The 22,398-nt window shown below is 38.1% G+C and overlaps 1 protein-coding gene and 1 pseudogene across 5 annotated transcripts in view; one reads left to right on the top strand and one right to left on the bottom strand.

Moving 5' to 3' along the window:
- Nucleotides 1–22,398, top strand: part of LOC117082077 (serine/threonine-protein kinase 31) — a 124,496-nt gene that overhangs the window by 91,313 nt on the left and 10,785 nt on the right. The gene's annotated exons all lie outside the window — the stretch shown is intronic.
- Nucleotides 18,416–18,956, bottom strand: LOC117081989 (annotated as a pseudogene).

Raw genomic sequence — 22,398 nt, 5'->3', positions numbered from 1 at the left:
TATAGCCAAAACACATTTGAAAAAGAACAAAATTGAAGGACCCAAACTACCTGATTTTATAACTTAATAGATTCTAGGAAATTAAGACAGTGTGGGCCTAGAGGGGTGGCTCACAACTGTAATCCCAGCACTTAGGGAGGCTGAGACAGGAGGATTACTTGAGGCCAGGAGTTCAAGAGTAGCCTAGGCAACACAGTGAGAACCCTCTGTCTCTACAAAAAATGAAAATTAGCTGAGTGTAGTGGTGTGTCTATGGTTCTAGCTACTTGGTAAGCTGAGGCAGAAGGATTGTTTGAGTCCAGGAGTTTAAGGCTGCAGTAAGCTATGACTGCTTGACTGTGCTCCAGCCTGGGCTACAGAGCAGGACCCTGTTTCTAAAAACAAAAGTGATACTTCTGTGAAGTTAGATGTCCAGATGAATGGAGCAGAATAGAGACAGTATAAATAGACTACACATACATGATAACTGACTTTTTTTTTTTTTTTTTTTTTTGAGGCGGAGTCTCGCTCTGTCTCCGGGACTGGAGTGCAGTGGCCGGATCTCAGCTCACTGCAAGCTCCGCCTCCCGGGTTTACACCATTCTCCTGCCTCAGCCTCCCGAGTAGCTGGGACTACAGGCGCCCGCCACTTCGCCCGGCTAGTTTTTGTATTTTTAGTAGAGATGGGGTTTCACTGTGTTAGCCAGGATGGTCTCGATCTCCTGACCTCGTGATCCGCCCGTCTCGGCCTCCCAAAGTGCTGGGATTACAGGCTTGAGCCACCGGGCCCGGCCGATAACTGACTTTTGACAAAGATACCAAGGCAATTCTCTGAGTTAAAGGAGAATCTTCAACAAAAATGATACAGGACAACTCATACTATAAGTAGAGAATAAATTTTGATTCATTCCTTATACCATGCACAAAAATTAACTCAAAATGTATATCAGATCTAAATGTAAAACCTGAGTCTCTAAAACTTATAGAAGAAAACACAGGATAAAATATTATTTGACTTTCAACTTGACAAAGATTTCTTAAGAGGACACAGAAAACATCAACTCTAAAAGAAAAAAAATCATTTGGATTTCATCAAAATTGAAAACTTTGCTCTTCCAAAGACATTGTTACAAAAATGAAAGGCAAGCTACAGACTAGGAGAAAATATTTGAAAAACATATATCTGACAAAAATATTATATCCAGATTATCAAGAGCTCCTACGATCAATACGAAGAAGACTGCTCAGTTCAGAAATGGGCAAAATATTTAAACAGGCACTTTACCAAAGAAGGTGTCCACATGGCATGTAAGCACGTGAAAGATGCTCTAATGACCATTTGTCATTGTCATTAGGGAACTACAGATTAAAACCAAAATGAGATACCACTATACTACTTACTATAATGTCTAAAATTAAAAAGACCATACCAAGTGTTGCTTAGATGTGTTGTACCTAGAACTCACATATATTGCCCAGGAGAATGTAAAGGGAACAACCACTTTGAAAAATATTTGGCAGTTTGTTAAAAGGTTGAACATATTCCTACCCTATAACCCAGCAATTCCACTCCTAGATATTTAGCCAAGAGAAATGAAAGCATATGTCCACACAAAGACTTGTATGTAAATATTGAAATAATTTATGTGTAATAGATGAAAAGTAGAACCAACTCAAAGTCCATAAACAGATGAACAGAAAAACAGTTTGCTATATATGTGTCTTAGCCATTGGAATACTACTCAGGAATAAAACGAGTGAACTATAAATATAACTCAGTAAGATGGATGAATCTTAAAATAATTCTGCCAAGAGAAAGAAGCCCGATGATATGGTTTGGCTATGTCTCCACCCAAATCTCACATTGAATTGTAATCCCCACATTTCAAGGGTGGGGTCAGGTGGAGATAATTGAATCACGGGGGCAGTTTCCCCCATGCGGTTCTCGTGGCAGTGAATAAGTCTCACAAGATCTGATGATTTTATAAGGGGCATTTTCTCTTTTGCTCGGCACTACTTCTTGCTGCTGCCATGTGAAGAAGGATGTGTTTCCTTCCCCTTCTGCCATGATTTTAAGTTTCCTGAGTACCCCCCAGCCATGCTGAACTGTGAGTCAATTAAACCTCTTTCCTTTATATATTACCTGGTCTTGGGGATGTCTTTATTAGCAGTGTGAGAATGGACCAATACAATAAATTGGTACAGAGAGTGGGATGCTGCTGTAAAGATACCTGAAAATGTGGAAGCAACTTTGGAACTGGGTGATGGGCAGATGTTGGAGAGCTCAGAAGAGGACAGGAAGATGTGGGAAAGTTTGGAACTTCCTAGAGACTTGTTGAATGGCTTTGAGCAAAATGTTGATAGTGATATGGCCAGTGAAGTCCAGGTTCAGGTGGTCTCAGCTGGAGATGAGGAACTTGTTGGAACTAGAATAAACGTGAGTCTTGATGTTTTAGCAAAGAGACGCTGCTTTTTGCCCCTGCCCTAGAGATTTGTGAAACTTTGAACTTGAGAGAGATGATTTAGGGCATCTGGTGGAAGAAATTTCTAAGCAGCAAAGTGTTCAAGAGGTGACTTGGGTGCTGTGTTTTTTTTTTTTTTTGGAGACAGAGTTTCACTCTGTTGCCCAGGCTGGAGTGCAGTGGCTGGATCTTAGCTTACTGCAAGCTCCACTTCTCGGGTTTACGCCATTCTCCTGCCTCAGCCTCCTGAGTAACTGGGACTATAGGTGCTCGCCACCTCGCTTGGCTAGTTTTTTGTATTTCTTTAGTAGAGATGGGGTTTCACCATGTTAACCAGGATGGTCTCAATCTCCTGACCTCGTGATGCACCCGTCTCGGCCTCCCAAAGTGCTGGGATTACAGGTTTGAGCCACCGTGCCTGGCCTGACTTCGGTGCTTTTAAAAGCATTGTTTTATGTATTCACAAAGATAGTTTGGAATTGGAACTTACGTTTAAAAGGGAAGCAGAGTGTAAAAGGAAAATTTGCAACCTGATGATGCAATAGAAAAGAAAAACCTGTATCTGGGGAGAAATTCAAGCTAGCTGCAGAAATCTGTGTGACAAGTAGCTGAATGTTAATCACTAAGATAATGGGGAAAGCGTCTCCAGGGCATGTCAGAAACCTTTGTGGCAGCCCCTCCCATCACAGGCACAGAGGCCCAGGAGGAAAAAATGGTTTCACAGGCTGGTCCCATGGTCCCCCTGCTGTGTGCAGCCTTGGGACATGGTGCCGTGTGTCCCAGCTGCTCCATTTGTGACTAAAAGGGGCCAAGGTACGGCTCAGGCCATGGCTTTAGAAGGTGCAAGCCCCAAAGCTTGGCAGCTTCCACGTGGTTTGAGCCTGAAGGTGCACAGAAGTCAAGAATGGTGGTTTGAGAACTTCCACCTAGATTTCAGAGGATGTATGGAAATGCCTAGATGTCCAGGTAGAAGTTTTCTGCATGGGTGGAGCCCTTAGGAGAGCCTCTGCCAAGACAGTGCAAAAGGGAAATGTGGGGTGGGAGCTCCCATACAGAGCCCCCACTGGTGCACTGCCTAGTGGAGCTGTGAGAAGAGGGCCACAGTCCTCCAGACCCCAGAAGGTTAGTTCCACTGATAGATCATACGGTGTGCCCAGAGAAGCCACAGACACTCAATGCCAGCCCGTGAAAGCAGCTGGAAGCAGGACCGTACCCTGCAAAGCCACAAGGGCAGAGCTGCCCAAGGCCATGGGAGCCCACCTCTTGCATCAGTGTGACCTGGAGGTGAGACATGGAGTCAAAAGAGATCATTTTGGAGCTTTAAGATTTGACTGTCCTGCTGGATTTTGAACTTGCATGGGGCCTGTCGCCCCTTTGTTTTGGCCAGTTTCTCCCATTTGGAACAAGTGTATTTACCCCATGCCTGTACCCCCATTGTATCGAGGAAGTAACTGACTTGCTGTCGATTTTACAGGCTCATAGGCAGAAAGGATTTGCTTTATTTCAGATGAGACTTTGGATGGTGGACTTCTGAGTTAATGCTTAAATGAGTAAAGACTTTGGGGGACTGTTGGGAAGGCATGATTGGTTTTCAAATGTGAAGACATGAGATTTGGGAAGGGCCAGGGGTGGAATGATGTGGTTTAGCTGTGTCCCCACCCAAATCTCACCTTGAATTTTAATAATTCCTTTGTGTCAAGGGCAGGCCCAGGTGGAGATATTTCAATTATCGAGTGGTTCCCCCATACTATTCTTATGACTTTAGCTCTGTACCTGCCTGTATATTTAAAGTTGTCTGGTTTCATAGAACCAGCACCCTCATGGAAATAAACTGGCATGATTTTCATCAGTGCATCAGTAATCTGTTTATTCTTTATATCAGAAGGGTGAAAGTAAACATATCAAGTATTTTTTTGTTTCTGGGAGGACTCATAAGATATCCCATAAGTATGGTAATAGCAGTTTTTATTCCACCTATTTCCTTTTAAAATGATAGTAAAGAGCTCCGTGAGTAAATATATTGTCTGATTTTCTACTCTTACGTATTGTTGATTAAGGTCTTTTAAAAACTTTATTTTTAAATTAACCTGTACAATGGACTTTTTTTGGTATGCATTCTATGAATTTTAACACACCTGTAGATTAGTGTAATAACCACCACCACAGTCAGGATGCAGAACAGTTCCATAACCCAGAAAATTCCTGTGTGCCATCCCTTTGTAGTCTCAACCTTCTCCCAATCCTTAAACGCTGGCAACCACTGATATTTTATCACCATGTTTTGTGCTTTTAAGAATGTCTCACACATAACAATATGAACCTTAAATGTAAGTGGGCTAAATGCCCCAATTAAAAGACACAGACTGGCAAATTGGATAAAGAATCAAGACCCATTGGTGTGCTGTATTTAGGAGAACAATCTCACATACAAAGACACATATAGGCTCAAAATAAAGGGATGGAAGAATATTTACTAAGACAATGGAAAACAAAAAAAAGCAGGGGTTGCAATCCTAGTCTCTGATAAAAGAGACTTTTAACCAACAAATATCAAAAAAGTCAAAGAAGGGCATTACATAATGGAAAAGAGATCAACGCAGCAAGAAGAGCTAACTATCCTAAATATATTTGCACCCAATACTGGAGTACCAAAGATTCATAAAACAAGTTCTTAGAGACCTACAAAGAGACTTAGACTCCCACACAATAACAGTGGGAGATTTTAACAGCCTACTGTCAATATTAGACAGATCATCGAGACAGAAAATTAACAAGGATATTCAGGACTTGACCTCAGCTCTGGACCAAGCGTACATAATAGATACCTACAGAACTCTCCACCCCAAGTCAAGAGCATATACATTGTTTTCGGCACCACGTCGCACTTATTCTAAAATTGGCCACATTATTGGAAATAAAACACTCCTCAGCAAATGCAAAAGAATGGAAATCTCAACAGTCTCTCAGACCACAGTGCAGTCAAATTAGAATTCAGGATTAAGAAACTCACTCAAAATTGCACAACTACATGGAAACTGAACAACCTGCTCCTGAATGACTACTGGGTACATAACGAAATGAAGGCAGAAACAAATAAATTCTTTGAAACTAATGAGAACAACGACACAAGGTACCAGAATCTCTGGGACACAGCTAAAGCAGTATTTAGAGGGAAATTTATGGCACTAAATGCCTGCAGGAGAGAAAGTGGGAAAGATCTAAAATTGACACCCTAACATCACAATTGAAAGAGCTACAGAAGCTAGAGCAAACATTCAAAAGCTAGCAGAAGACAAGAAATAACTAAGATCAGGGCAGAACTGCAGGAGATAAGAGACATGAAAAACCCTTCAAAAAATCAATGAATCCAGGAGCTGGTTTTTTGAAAAGATTGACAAAATAGGTAGACCACTAACCAGACTAATAAAGAAGAAAAGAGAGAAGAATCAAATAGACAATAAAAAATGATAAAGGGGCTATCACCATTGATCCCACAGAAATCCAAGCTACCATCAGAGAATATAATAAACACCTCTATGCAAATAAACTAGAAAATCTAGAAGAAATGGAAAAATTCCTGGACACATACACCCTCCCAAGACTAAATAAGAATTCGAATCCCCGAATAGACCAATAACGTGTTCTGAAATTGAGGCAGTAATTAATAGCCTACCAACCAAAAAAAGTACAGGACAAGACAGATACACACAGGCAAATTCTACCAGATGTACAAAGAGGAGCTAGTACCATTACCATTCTTTCTGAAACTATTCCAGAGGGACTCCTCCCTAACTCATTTTATGAGGCTGGCATCATCCTGGTACCAAAACCTGGCAGAGACACAACAAAAAAAGAAAATTTCAGGCTAATCTGATGAACATTGATACAAAAATTCTCAATAAAATACTGGCAAACTGAATTCAGCAGAACATCAAACAGCTTATCCACCATGATCAATCAGCTTCATCCCTGGGATGCAAGGTTGGTTCAACATAAGCAAATCAGTAAACATAATGCATCACATAAACAGAATCAGTGACAAAAACCACATGATGATCTCAATAGATGCAGAAAAAGTCTTTGATAAAATTCACCACCCTTTATGCTAAAAACCATCAATAAACTAGGTATTGATGGAAAGTATCTCAAAATATTAAGAGCTATTTATGATAAACCCACAGTCAATATCATACTGAATGGGCAAAAACTGGACTCATTCCCTGTGAAAACTGGCAGAAGACAAGGATGCCCTCTTTCACGAACCCTCCTATTTAACATAGTATTGGAAGTTCTGGTCAGGGGAATCAAGCAAGGGAAAGAAATAAAGTGTATTCAAATAGGAAGAGAGGAAGTCAAAGTCTCTCTGTGTGCAGATGACATGAATGTATATTTAGAAAACTGTATCATTTCAGCGTAAAATCTACTTTAGCTGATAAGCAACTTCAGCAAAGTCTCAGCATACAAAATCAACGTGCAGAACTCACAAGCATTCCTATACACCAATAATCAAGAGCCAAATCATGAGGGAACTCCCATTCACAATTGCTACAAAGAGAATAAAATGCCTAGGAATACAGCTAACAAGGGATGTGAAGGACCTCTTCAAGAAGAACTACAAACCACTGCTCAAGGAAATGAGAGGATACAAATAAATGGAAAAAAAAATCCCTTTCTCATGGATAGGAAGAATCAGTATCGTGAAAACGGCCTTAGTACCCAAAGTCATATATAGATTCAATGCTACCCCCATCAAGCCACCATTGACTTTCTTCACAGAATCAGAAAAAACTACTTTAAATTTCATATAGAACCAAAAAAGAGCCCGTATAGCCAAGATAATCCTAAGCAAAAAGAACAAAGCTGGAGGCATCACACTACCTGACTTCAAACTATACTACAAGGCTACAGTAACCAAAATAGCATGGTACTAGTACCAAAACAGTTACATAGACCAATGGAACAAAACAGAGGCCTCAGAAGTAACGCCACATGTCTACAACCATCTGATCTTTGACAAACCTGACAGAAGCAAGCAATTGGGAAAGGATTCCCTATTTAATAAATGGTGCTGCGAAAACTGGCGAGCCATATGCAGAAAACTGAAACCTGACCCCTTCCTTACACCTTATACAAAAATTAATTGAAGATGGATTAAAGACTTAAACTTAAGACCGAAAACCATAAAAACCCTAGAAGAAAACCTGGCAATACCATTCAGGACATTGGCATGGGCAAAGACTTCATGACTAAAACACCAAAAGCAATGGCAACAAAAGCCAAAATTGACAAATGGGATCTAATTAAACTAAAGAGCTTCTGCACAGCAAAAGAAACTACCATCAGAGTGAACAGGCAACCTACGGAATGGGAGAAAATTTCTGCAATCTACCCATCTGACAAAGGGCTAATATCCAGAATCTACAAAGAACTTAAACACATTTACAAAAAGAAAATAACCCCATCAAAAAGTGGGCAAAGGATATGAACAGACACTTCTCAAAAGAAGACATTTATGTGGCTAACAGGCATATGCAAAAAAGCTCATCATCACTGGTCATTAGAGAAATGCAAATCAAAACCACAATGAGATAATATCTCATGCCGCTTAGAATGGCAGTCTCTAAAAAGTCAGGAAACAATAGATCTGGAGTGGATGTGGAGAAATAGGAACGCTTTACACTGTTAGTGGGAGTGTAAATTAGTTCAACCATTGTGGAAAACAGTGTGGCGATTCTTCAAGCATCTAGAACCAGAAATACCATTTGACACAGTACTCCCATTATTGGGTATGTACCCAAAGGATTGTAAATCATTCTACTATAAAGACACATGCACATGTATGTTTACTGCAGCACTGTTCACAATAGCAAGACTTGGAACCAACCTAAATGCCCATCAATGATAGACTGGATAAAGAAAATGTGACACATACACACCATGGAATACTATGCAGCTGTAAAAAAATGATGAGTTCATGTCCTTTGCAGGGACGTGGATGAAGCTGGAACCCATCATTCTCGGCAAACTAACACAGGAACAGAAAATCAAATACCACATGTTCTCACTCATAAGTGAGTGTTGAACAATGAGAACACATGGACACAGGGAGGGGGATATCACACACTGGGGCTTGTTGTGGGGTGGGGGACTAGGGGAGGAATAGCATTAGGAGAAATACCTAACGTAGATGATGGTTTGATGGGTGCAGCAAACCACCATGGCCCTTGTATACCTATGTAACAAGCCTGCATGTTCTTAACGTGTATCCCAGAACTTAAAAGTATTAAAGAAAAAATAGAAAAAAAAGTAAAAATAATAAAAATAATGTCATATTAGTGGTATCATACCGTATATAATTTTGTGAGTCTAGCTTCTTTCATTCAGCATGTGAATCATCCTTTGTGATTCATTCAAGTTGTTTAATGTAGTTTTTCCCTTTTTTGTTTCTGAGTAGTGCTCTGTTGTATGTACATATCAAATTTATTTGTTCACCTATGGCAGAATATTTGCATTATTTCCAGTGTTTAGCTATTGCAAATAAAGCTACTGTGAACATGTGTGTATAGGTTTTTATGTGAACACAAGTTTTTGTTTCTCTATGGTAATTACCCAGGAGTGAAATTGCTGGCTCAGATTTTAATTGTATGTATTCTTCTATAAGGACCTGCCAAATTATTTCCAGAGTGGCTGTACTATTTTTCATTTTCACCTGCAATATATGAAAGTTTCAGTTGTTCAGCATCATTGTAGGCACCTGGTATTGTCATTAGCTCCTATTTTAGCCATTCTCATAGGTGTGTAGTAGTGTTTCATTGTGGTTTTAATTTCTCTAATGGATAATGATGTTGAGCATCTTTTAGTTTGTTTCTTATTGGCTTTCTGTATTTTCTTTGGTGAAGTGTCTAAGTCTTTTGCCTGTTTTTTAATTGGATTTTTGTTTTCTTGCTATTGAGTTTGGGCATTCACAAATATGTTCTAGATTCAAGTCCTTTATCAGATGTCATTTGCAATAATTTTTTCTGACCTTCAGCTCTCCTTTTTATTTTCTTATCAGTGTCTTTTGCAGAGAAAATGGTTTTAATTTTGAAGTTTAATTTATTATTGTTTTCCTTTTATGTGTCATGCTTTTAGTGGTGTGTATAAGAACTCTTCACATAACCCAAAGCCTGGAATATTTTTGCTTATATTTTCTTCTAAAAGCTCTATAGTTGTATGGTTTACATTTAGAGCTAAGATCTCTTTGGATGTAATTTTTGTATAAGGTGAGAGCTTTATGTCAGGGTTCATGTTTTTGCATATGGATGTCCAATTTTATGACACATTTTGTTTAAAAGACTGTTATTCTCTGTTGAATTGTCTTTGTATCTTTGTCAGAAATAAATTGGCCATTTTTGCATGAGTCTATTTCTGGACTCTTTTCTGTTGATTTGTGTGTCTATCTGTTTACCAATATCATGCTGTTTTGGTTACTGTATCTTTATAGTATGTCTTAAAATTGGGTAGTATGATTCTTTTTTCAGATTTTAGCTATTTAGTCATCGTTTCTTTTTTGTATATATTTTATATTTTACATCTTATTTTATTTTATTGAGACAAGTAAGGTCAGCTGAGAGAAAGGAAAATAGACCTAAAGTCAGGCGAGTACGTTTATTGAACCTGCAGGGCTGCTTCACCACACTCAGAGGAGGCAGCCCTGAGTTTACAAAATGAGGGGTTTATATTGAGGGGGGGAGTTTGAGGGAGTTCTTTGGTATGGCCACATTGCAGGGTTGTTTGCTGGTTAATTTTGTCACATATCACCTTGTGACGTTCACAGTAGCAGGAACTTACAGGAGAGTGTAAAGTTTGGTTATGCTTCCTATGACCTCCCGCTTTGTGGTCAGGATGGTTTGTATTTGGAGTTTGTTTATCCCAGCAAGGTGTGATAAGTGAAGTTGGCTGGCTTCACTGTGGTGCCTAGATAAGGGCTTAGAAATGTAAAGAGGCTTGGGGGAAGGGTGGGCAGCACAGAGAGGTTTTGAGGGGAGTGTCCGCAGTACCAAGAAGCTTTTTCCGGGCAGGTTATCCTTAACAAGACGAGTCTCATTCTGTCGCCCTGGCGGGAGTGCAGTGGCACAGTCTTGGCTCACTGCAACCTCAGCCTCCTGGGTTCAAGCGATTTTCGTGCCTCAGCCTCCTGAGCAGCTGGGATTACAGACACCCGCTACCACGCTCCGCTAATTTTTGTGTTTTTGGTAGAGATGAGGTTTCACCATGTTAGCCAGGCTGGTCTCGAATTCCTGACCTCAAGTGATCCACCTGCCTTGGCCTCCCAAAGTGCTGGGATTATAGGAGTGAACCACCACGCCTGGCTGCTTTTCCATGTGTATTTTACGAACAGCTTGTCTGTGTGCACAAAAGCCCTGCTGTGATTTTGATTGGAATTGCATTAAATCTGTAGATCAATATGGGGAGAATTGACATGTTTACTACATTGAGTCTTAATTTGTGAACTCCATTTATTTAAATTTTCTGTTTTTTTTTTATCATCGTTTTGTTATTTTGGACTTACAGATTCTATACATGTGTTGTTAGATTTATACCTAAGAATTTCATTTTTGGAAGTCATTCTGTTCTTTGAAAATTTTTGTTTTCTAGTTAGTCAAGTTCTTTTTTTACAGCAGTATTTTTTTGATAGTAAAGTTAGTTTGGTATGAAAGGCTGTGTATATTTTGACCTTCCTCCTCAAAGAATTGGGCAATTTATTACGAAAGCACATAGCATAAAATATATAAAAGGGCAAAAAGCCAAGATCCAAGGCTGTGCTTAAAAAGGTAATATTCAGAGTTAAACTGGAACCATTATCAAAAGATCTTATTTACAAGGCCATGAAGGGATTACTGTCACTTTGTCTTTAAAAAAATTTTAGAAATAGCAATAATAATAAAGTAATAGTTTGATAGCAAAGCTCTAGAATACTAACTAGATATTTTGGGCATATCAAAGATACTATAGTTTTTAGATCTTTTTTTTTTTTTTTTTTATGAGACCCAGATTAAATGAAGTGTTCTGAAGACTGACTACAGAAAATTCAAAACAATGGAAAATTCAAGTGTTGTGGGTTATTACCTTCAGTAATAAGCCATATCTTTTTTTTAATGTTTAAATTAGGTTTGGGGGTCCATATGCAGGTTTGTTATATAGGTAAACTTGTGCCATGGGGGCTTGTACAGATTGTTTTGTCACCAAGATACTAAGCCTAGTATCCAATAGTTATTTTTTCTGTTGCTCTCCCTCCTCCCACCCTCTTCCCTTAAGTAGCCCAGTGTCTCTTGTTCCCTTCTTTGTATTCATGAGTTCTCAGCATTTAGTGAGAACTTGCAATATTTGGTTTTCTGTATCTTTTAACTGACATATATGGAATATAGTTTTATCATGACAACATTTGTATTAAGGTTCTTTACTATATTTTTAGGTTATTATGGAAATCTTAAAGCCTTTTTCTAGAAGCCAGTTTTTAAAAAGTAGAACAGTTCTGTCTGATGTTACATTGAAAAAGAATTGTGTTTTTGTGTGTGTTGAGGAGTACTGCTGTGAGGAAGTTGAATATAAAGAAGTGAATGGCCCCCTTTGTATGTATGTATGTATGTATGTATGTATGTATGTATTTATTTATTTATTTTTAAGAGATGGGGTCTCATTATATTGCTCAGTCTGGTCTCAAACTCCTGAGCTCAAGTTATCTCCCACCTCCGCCTTCTGAAGTGCTGGGATTACAGGTGTGAGCTACCACGTCTGGCCCCCTATTCTTTATTCAGAGACACATTTTCAGTGTTGCTTTCTCTAAAATGCATTTTTTTCCTGCTTTATTTTTCTCTTACCATATTATATACTTATTTATCTTTATTATTGTCTGCTTCTACCACTTGAGTGGAAGCTTTTTGGGAGTAGCTTGTCTATCTTGTTTGCCACTGTATCCTCGAATGCCTAGAACTGTGCCTAGTGCAAAGTGGGCACTTAAATATTAGTTGAATGAATGTTTAAATTTTCGCCACAGTTACTTGCTGAAGTGTTAGGCTTTAAAAAATAGTTCCATTTTTTTTCGAGTTCATTTACTTACCTCTCATTTATGGCCCCATGTACATCATTTGATTCTTTAAAATCTTGCATGAAGATTTTATTCCGACTCTTAATATATTTCTAGGAGATGTTAGTGGTCATGTTGATCACCCAGTGAACCTAACTTTGCATTTTCTGGACCTCCTTAATAACTTGAGACCCAAACCTTTATGTAATTTCAGTCACTTACCCAAACCAGGATTTTGTGAATCTCTACAATTGTTATTTTTATTTTTCAAAAGTAATAGAATCCAATCCATTATATTTTTCTTCTAACAGGACTTCCTGTCCTCTCATTTACTGTGTCTGCTAATCTTAAATCTCCAGTGTGTTTATTTACTATCTCTCTTTTCTTCCAGTTCATCAGCAACCTTCTAGCTTTTTTGTTTACTCAGCCTCGGACCCTATCGTATAATTCCCAGACTATGCCATCTATTCCCATATACTCCTGTTCTTCTGTTTAGTCTTTTTGGAAAAACTCAATTTTAGATAAGCTATGGCCTGCCGTTTATGAGTAAAAAATTCTTCCTCATTTCTTTTTTTTTTTTTTGATATGGAGTCTTGCTCTGTCACCCATTCTAGAGTGCAGTGGTGCGATCTTGGCTCACTGCAACCTCTGCCTCCCAGGTTCAAGCAATTCTCCTGTCTCAGCCTCCTGAGTAGCTGGGATTACAGGTGCACGCTGCCATGCCTGGCTAATTTTTTGTATTTTAGTAGAGATGGGGTTTCACCATCTTGCTGAGGCTGGTCTCGAACTCCCGAGCTCAGGCAGTTCACCTGCCTCAGCCTCCCGAAGTGTTAGGATTACAGGTGTTAGCCACCGTGCCCAGCCCCATTTCTCCTTTTTAAAAAGTTTTATTTCTATGCGTGAATAGCTTTAATAAAGACATTACATTTTATTTTTTTTTAAACAGATTGTGGCCAAACATACTTGTTTTTATTTTTTATTTTTTTATTTTTTGGAGATGCGGTTTTGCTCTGTCACCTGGGCTGGAATGCAGTGGCACTATACAGCTCATTGCAGCTTCAGTCTCTTGGGCTCAAGTGATCCTCCTGCATCAGCCCCCTCAGTAGCTGGGACTACAGGCTATATCACCACTCCTGATTCACTTTTGAATTTTTTTGTATAAAGACGGTGTTTCACCATGTTGCCCAGCTTGGTCTCAGACTCCTGGGCTCAAGCAGTTCGTCTACCTTTGTCTGCCAAAGGGCTGGGACTACAGACATGAGCCACTGTGCCCAGCCCATATTTGTTAATTTAAGGACATTATTATGTCTATTTATAACATGGTGGTAACATCCTCCCTTGGCAAGAGCACATAGAACATGTTTGGAACTAAGTGCTTTAGAAAGTTTTATCTCATTATACCCTCCTAACAAGCACGTGAGGGAGTACGTTATTATCCGAAGTATAGATATGAGAATTTTGTGTGTCAGAGAGGAAGTACCTGATTGATGTCCCATTTCAGAATTTTAGTGTCTTGAGACTCCATGCAAGACCACCTTCTGCCTTCACATCACATATTATTAAGCCTTAAAGACAGTCTTCACCGAAGCCAATGATGAACAATCGATGAAGGGGACCCAGGGCTTGGAAATAAGTTACCGGTAACTGTCATGGCATTGACCACTATGAAGTCCCTTGTATCATATTATTCCCCTTTTAGGCATCTTTAGACTTGTCTCCTATGGGCTGTTTTTTAAGAAGTTCTCTGCTTACAAAGTCTTTCATGGATGTATTTAATACTTTTGTTTGGAATACAGGTATACTTTTCACACATGACGCCTGGTTTTCATGCTTAATCCAAAAATAAGAGACAATGGGAAAGTAGTATTCCATATGCTGTCCTTTCTTGAGGACCAGCTCATGTGACTTGTGATGAGCTCCCCCATCTTCTTTGAACTTTAGTAGTGCCTCTCAGGAATATGCTAACTAAGATAAATTGTGGGAAAGGAACATGGGTAGCAGCCCCCTCAAATCTAGAGGTTTTATGATACTAACATCATAATCAAGCAGACTGGGGAATATAACTCATTTTTGTAGAATTAGATGTAGGAGAATTAAGAGACACATGCTGGATGGACTCACTAATCTCTCTAGTGCCCTTCCCTGTATAGGAATTTCATGTATTAATATTTCTGGAACTGCTTTGAGAGCCAATCAAGAACCTTAGAGCCAATCAAGAAACTTAGACTGGTCATTCCTTTCTTATGAGATCCTAATGCAGAGAACTTGGAGAAGGTTCACCTTTCAAGGTTTCATTTTGTTTTTGTTTTTGTGTTGTGTGCGTGTTTTTTTTAAGATAGTCTATTTACATATATTTTTATTCTTTTTAAAATTTCTGATGTTTTAGCATTTCTCCTTTTATCATTTTTATCTTAATAACTTCTTTTGGCCATTCTTTCAAGGTAAGTCTACTGGTGACAAATTTTTAGTTTCCTTTGTCTGAGAGCATCTTGATTTCACCTTTATTTCTGAAGAATAGTTTCGTTGGGAATAGAATTCTGGATTGGGAGTTCTTTTTCTTTTAGCATTTGGAAAATATTGTGCTACCTTCTTTAGGTGTCCATGGTTTCTGATGAGAAATTCACTGTTATTTGAATCATTTCTTTTAGAGGTAATGTTACATTTCTCTCTAACCAGTTTCAAGATTTTTCTTTTCTTTGGTTTTAAGTTTGATTATGGTATGTAGTGGCATGTGTTTCTTTAAGTTTATTCTGTTTGAGGTTTTCTCAGCTTCTTCAGCCTGTGGGTTTATGTTTTTCAACAAATGTGGGAAGTTCAGCAATTATTTACTCAAATGCATTTTAGGCCCACACCCTTTCTCCTCTTCTTCTAGGACTCTGATGATACAAACTTTCTATATTTTGTAATTGTCTCACAGGTTCTCGGGGCTCTGTTTATCTGGGTTTTTTTTTTTTTTGTAGTGATGGTTGTTCAAATGGGATATCTTTTATTTTTTCATCTTTAGATTCATCAGTGCTTTCCTGTCATATTTATTCTACCATTCAGTCCACCTAATGAGTTTTAAAATTTTTGATTACTGTTTTTCTGTTATAAAATTTCCAATTGATTCTTCTTTATATCTTCTGTCTTCTGTTTCTTTGCTTTCTATTTTAAAAATTTAAGTGTGTTTGTAGTTGCTCTATGCAGCATTTTTATGATGGCTGTTTTAAAATCCTTCTCAGATAATTACAACGTCTGCTTTATTTTGGTGTCCGTTGGTTATCTTTTTCTCAGTCAAGTTGAGATTATTCTGGTTCTTGATATAAAGTGATTTTTTATTGTACCCTGAACATTTGGGTTATTATGTTGTGAGACTATGAATCCTTTTTAATCTTTATTTTTTTTTTTTGCAGGCAGCCACCCTGTTTAGGTATAGTATGCAGTTCCAGATGGGGTTAGATATTTAGTTCCCTACTGGGCTCTGCTGACATCACCCCAGCAAAAGTGGAATGCCCAGTTATACTGCCTTACCTCTCCTTGCTGCTGACAGATGAGAGTGTAAATTCACCGCTTCATTGAGTCCTTTTGACACCAGGAGACCAGGAGGAGCAAAGTGTTAGCTATAACTGTTTCACCACCACCCTATTCCACCTTCTTGCACCTTGTTGCTACCTGGTGAGAGGGGAAGTTTTACTTCCCAGTGGGTCCTGCCAGCACCATGGGGAGTGGGCAGTGAAAAACTGAATGCTGACTCGTGCTACTTCACACTGCTTTGTTACACTTTTTTTGCTGCTGGGTGGGAGTGGAAGTAAGCCCTGTCCTGAGTCCCACTGGCAGTACCCCAGACTGTAGAGTGCCAGCTAGTGCTGTTTCTCGCTACTGTCTTCTGTCTCTGTCGATGGGTGGAAGTAGAAGTTCAGTTCCCTGTTTAGCTTCATGGATACCATGCTAGTGGAGGAAACAAAGGGATGACTTCTCATGATTTGCTGCTGCTGGGTGGGGCTGAAAGTCCAGCTCCTCACTCAGCACTACTAATACTATGGGTGGGATAGGGGGCAGTTTTTCGTTTGGTGCGTGACTGGAATAAGGTGTATTACCTATTACAGCTTTCTGTTCTGCTAGATCACCCTATTCCCAGTCCTGTGGCTAGAGGAAGCAGGCTTTTCTTGGAGCTTTTTTTTTTTTTTTGGTCTGTTTCTGTTGGCATTTCTGGGTGGCAGACTTCTCTAGGACCCCATCAGAGATATAGAGGGGTCAAAAAGAAAGCCCAGGGAACTCACCATTGTATTGTTCAAGTGGCAAGGTCCTAGCTACTTCATCTTCTTCTTTCTACGTTTTAGAGTCTTCCTATGTTTGTTGTATTATATCTAGAGTTGTTTGTTTTTTTAAGAGGAAGGATTGATGTGAAATGTGACTACTCTATCTTGGCTGGAACCCCTTGCATGCTTTTATGCCTTGGGAACTGAATGCTGTTGCACTGCATTATTTTAATTGAGCCATTGGTGCTTTCTTTTGGTTCTTTGACCTCCTCACGGCCAGCTCATTCTCACATTCCCCTCATCAATTACTTTAAACCTTTCATCAAGTCTCCACTTAAATCCTATCCTCAGTCTTATCAGATGATCATCTTCTTTTACTGAAAAACCTGAGATCATGTTGTGTGCTTTTCATCAAATTTGAGCACTTCTACTTACAAATTACAGTCATCCCTCAGTATACACAGGGAATTGGTTTCAGGACCCCCACGTATGCCAAAATCTGTGCAAAGTCCCACAGTCAGTTTTGTGGAACCTGCTAATATGAAAAGTGGACCTTTTATATGTGCAGGCTTTATGTCTCATTAATAGTGTATTTTTCCATCCATGTTTGGTTGAAAAAAATCTGCATATAAGTGGACCAACACAGTTCAAATCTACATTGTTCAAGGGACAACTGTAGTTATCTGTTTACCCAGTCTTCTATCTTTGCCTCCTATTTCAGAGAATTAAAGTGCTCCTTCTCCAGTGCAAGTAATTCAGTAATGTAACATACAATATGGGTTTGTAACCTTGGAGCAGTAGGCTACACTGTATAGCCTAGGTGTGTGGTAGGATATACCATCTAGGTTTGTGTAAGTACGTTTGTCACGATGTTCACACAAGGATGAAATTGCCTCATGATGCATTTCTGAGAGTGTATTCCTGTTGTTAAACAACACATGACTGTTGTTTTGTCAGTTACTGAGAGTTGAAGTCCCTGGCTATAATTGTAGACTTGCCTATTTCTCCTTTCCACTCTACCTTGTATTTTAAGGTCATCTTGTATAATATACACATATTTAGGATTGTTATGTCCTCTTAGTAGATTGATACTTTTATCATTATATAATATCCTTATTTTTCTGTACTAATTTTCTTTGCTCTAATGTCTACTTTGTCTGATATTAATACAGCCATTCTTGTGTTTCAGCATTAATGTTTGCAAGGTGTATCTTCTGCCTTTCGTTTACTCCAAAGGTACCTACATTGTTGAATTTGGAGTAAGTTTCTTGTAAATAACACATGGTTGCATGGTGTTTTTTATCTACTCTTGCTAATCTCTGCCTTTTAATTGGGGTTTTTAGACCATTTACATTTAGGGTAATTATTGATATTTTAGGGCCTAAGTCTACCGTTGTATTATTGGTTTTGTTTGTTTCCTATTTCTTTTTTCTTTTCCTTTTTTTCCCTTCCTGTGGGATACTTGAAAAAATTTTAAAAGTCCATCTTGATATATATATAGTGGTTATATATATATAACTATATATATGGTGTGTATATAATATATATAGATATATATATGGTGGGTTTGTTTTAGTTTAAATGTGTTTTATTTTTAGACAGTCTACAATGTGTCTTTTTTTTTTTTAAACAACACCTCTACTCCAGATAAACATGGTCAAAAGAAAAACTCAAGATGATATTATTCCCATTTGTCTAAAGGCTGGGTGTTGTGTGGATGATAAGCAGTTGACATTTTTGATGACAGGTGATAGATCCAAAGTAATTGCCAGATTTGTTAATGTTTTTACCATTTCTAAATCATCCATAAAGAAAATCACATATAGGGTCACATCATCCTTACAGTAGTTTAGCAGAGCAACCATGCCATCTAGATTCATGTTTTCACCAGTAAAGGACTGGTAGTTTTTTAAATTAGCAAGCATGTGCTTGATTTGTTCTGCAGCTTCTGCCATAAAAAGTTTTATTCTTTCTGGTCTTCATTCTTCAAGTTTGCCTTTGATTGATTTAATGTAATCTTTCATACACATCTTGTAAGCTTTTATGAAGGTAGCTTGCTGCAAGTGATGGTTCATGACAGTATCAATACCAGTGATTACTGAGCTTTCAGTACCTTCACCCTTGGGTCCTTCAATAGAGGGATTTTCACCAATGAGCAAGTCATCAGTATTACCCTCTGTCTTACTGACCATCTTCCTCTCCCCCTCCAGGCACAGCCTGTTTGCAGTATCTCAGATCTTGTAATTGTCAGAGATAATCATGATGGGGGCTGGAGGTAGATGATAGCAGTGCTAGCTTATAGCAGAAGCCTGGAGCTTGGAGCAAGTATGGTGCAGTTCGAGAGGCACTTCAGGGAGTAGGAAGCACCCAGAAAAGCATATTGTGTTTTTGAGTGTATTGCCTCTTATAGTTTCCCTAGTGGTTGGTTTGGGTATTACAATATACATATGTGGCTTATTACATTCTAGTGATGTCAGCATTTCACCACTTTGAGTGAAGTACAGAAACCTCACTTCCTTAGAGGTTCCTTTATTTTCCCCACTTTTAAATATCATTGTCTTGAGTGTCAGATGGTGGTGTAATTTTGGTTTGAATCATAACATATATGATTAGAAAACTCATGAGAAGGATAGTCTGTGGTATTAGTCATATTTCTGTTTTTTTCCCCATTGTTATTTCTTCCTTCCCGATGCTCCAAGACTCCTTTAAAAATTTATTTTCTTTTTGTTTCAAGTACTTCCTTTAGTCACTCTTTAAGATTGTGTTTAGTGACAAATTCCTTTCGTTTTCCCTTATTTGAGAACATCTTGATTTCACTTTCATTCCTGATGGATAGTTTTACTGGACATAGAATTTATAGTGATTGAGAGTTATTTTCTTTTAAAAGTTGAAAAATGTGCTACTTCTGGTCTCCATAATTTCATATGATAAACTTGTATCATACAAGGTAGTATTTCTTATAGGTAATAAAAATATTTCTTATAGGTAGTATTTCTTATAGGTTATTTCTCTGTGGTTGCCTTCAAGATTTTTTCTTTGTCTTTAGTTTTCCCTTGCATCTTTTTTCTTTCTTTTCTTTTTTTTTTTAAGTTTTTTTTTTTTTCTATTTGGAGTTTGCACATCTTTAATCTTCTTCAAAATTTGGGAACTTTTCAGCCATTATTTTCTTAAACTTATTTTTTATTTTTAAATGTCTGTAGATTTAGGGACAACAAGTGCAGTTTTGTTACACAAATGTATTGTTTAATGGTGAGGTCTGGGCTTTTAGTGTAATTTTGAACAGTGTACATTGTACCCATTAAGTAATTTCTCATACCCCACCCCTTTCCTACCCTCCCACCTGTTCGAATCTTCAGTGACTTTTATTCGACATTCTGTGTCCGTATGTGCATTTTATTTAGCTCCTACTTATAAGTGAGAAAATGCAGTATTTGGCTTTCGGATTTTGAGTTGTTTCACTTAAGATAGTGGCTTCTGATTCCTTTCAAGTTGCTGCAAAAGACATTTTATTTTTTACTGCTGAATATTCTGTTGTATGCATGTGTGTGTACATATGTATGTATGTGTATATGTGTACTTACATACATACACACACACCACAATTTCTTTATTCACTCATCTGTAGCCATTATTTAAAAATATTCCTTTAGCCCCATTATCTTTTTCCTTTTCTTCTGAGACTGAAAGTTGGATCTTTTGTTATTGTCTCACAGGTCCTTGAGACTCTCTGTTCCTTTTTGTTTTTAGCCTGTTTTCTCTCTGATCAGGCTGAGTAAATTGTGTTGAACTGTTCTGAAGTTCACTGATTTTGTCTTCTGTCATCTCTGTACTTTTCAATTTATTCCATCCAATTTTAAGATTTTGGTTATTATACTTTGTAGTTCCCTAACTTTCATGCGATTCTTTTTAATAATTTTTTTATTTGCTGAGATTTCTTTTTATTTACCTTAGAGAAATTATAATTGCTTGTTGAAGCATTTTATGACCATTGCTTCAAAGCTCTTATCAGGTAATTATGTGATTCATCTTGGTGTTGATTGCAGTTTCTCGTCAAAGTTGTGGTTTTCCTGGTACTTTGTATAACAAATGATTTTTAATTTTATCCTGGACATTTTGGATATTGTTTTAGTAGATTCTGGGTCCTCCTGAAAATTTTATTTTAGCAGGCAGTCACCTTGTTTAGGTTTAAACAGAGGTCCTGGACTACTTTTTGAACTGTGGTTTTAACGACAATCTAATTTTTAGAAACTTTTCAGTTATATTTTGATCTGCTTGAGTTGTTGCATACTGCTGGGCCTCCCGTGGTCCCTGCTGATGGTATTTGAGAGAATGAAAGTGACTTTTCAAGACTGAGCTGCCTAGTACTTCTAAATATGGGAATGGAGACTCTGGTCTATGAGATGAAGCTTCTTGAGCTGGGTGCTAGTTGTGGCAGGATCTCTCCTTTCCTATAATAGATGCAGAATACCTCCAGAACCATCCCTTGTTATGATGGGATCCCCCTACTTACGGGCATCAGAGTGTATTTACTGGACCAGCTGCTTGTGGTGTGGTTTCCCTTTGTTGGTGCCTGTGGCCTCGTTGATGTCTCAGGTGGTGCTGCTGCTGAGGATGGTGAATGCCTCCCCTGGCTGCTTATTGACAGTGAGGTTTCCAGTTGAACCTTCTTGCTGTTTCTCCTGGCCTCACCTGGTGGTGTTGATGGCAATCCTATTAAGTTCAAGAGAGGAATGAACCTACTTGGGCTGCTTTCTGTTGAAGGCTTTGCAGGCTTAGGAGTTGGAAACATCAGATCTGGGTCACTTTTTTTTTTTTTTTTTTTTTCATTTGGGAGGTTATAAGACAACCTGTTACTATGTTGTTCCTCTAATCCTAGGGTCTTCAACTAGTTTTTATTCCTTTTTTAAACCTTTCAATGTTTTCCTTTGGTTATATTTTCTGGTATTTTCAGGTTTTATAATTGTACTTAATGGAGAGGAACAGGAAGAGACCAAAAGCCCTTCTGCTCATTTTTTAATTGCAGTGGGTAGAACTTATTTGGATTTGGATTTAAATAAACTAAAAAGGTAAACTAATTTGATATGAGATTACTCAAATTTTCAAAGCTAGGTATTTTATATAAAAGTATTTTTCTTACGATATGATTGTGTAAAAATAAGATTGTCTCTTAGAGATATATACTAACATGTTTATAGGTGAAATTATGACATGCATAGGATTTGCCTCAAAGATAATATATATGGGTTTGTTCACAGGGTAAGAGTAGTCATTGGCAGATGGTTGTTAAGGCTAGGGGATGAATATGTGGGACTCAGAATACCTTTGTGTATGTGAAAAATTCTCCATGGTTTTAAGTTAAATTTAATTTCTTGCATCCCCCTCATCTCTGAAGCTTTTTTTTTTAAAGTTTAGCTTATATTTCTCAAACACAGGTTAGATATTATGGTAGAAAGAAACTTGCCTGATTTATTTTCTTTGTACCTAATTTTTGAGTATTGGTGAGGCTAACATGATATATAGGCTACCAAGCTTTAACACATTTTCTTATAAGGTGAAGAAATATTAAAGTGTTCATAGTGTGTACATCACCTCTGATCGGTACTTTAGGAGCCCCAGGAACCATTTGGTTGCTTGTGAACAGGTAGTTACAATG

Source organism: Trachypithecus francoisi, unplaced genomic scaffold (assembly GCF_009764315.1).
Source record: "Trachypithecus francoisi isolate TF-2019V2 unplaced genomic scaffold, Tfra_2.0 Contig00258, whole genome shotgun sequence".
Classification (NCBI taxonomy): Eukaryota; Metazoa; Chordata; class Mammalia; order Primates; family Cercopithecidae; genus Trachypithecus; species Trachypithecus francoisi.
Note: the sequence above shows the minus strand (reverse complement) of the source record. Positions and strands in the feature narration are given on the sequence as shown.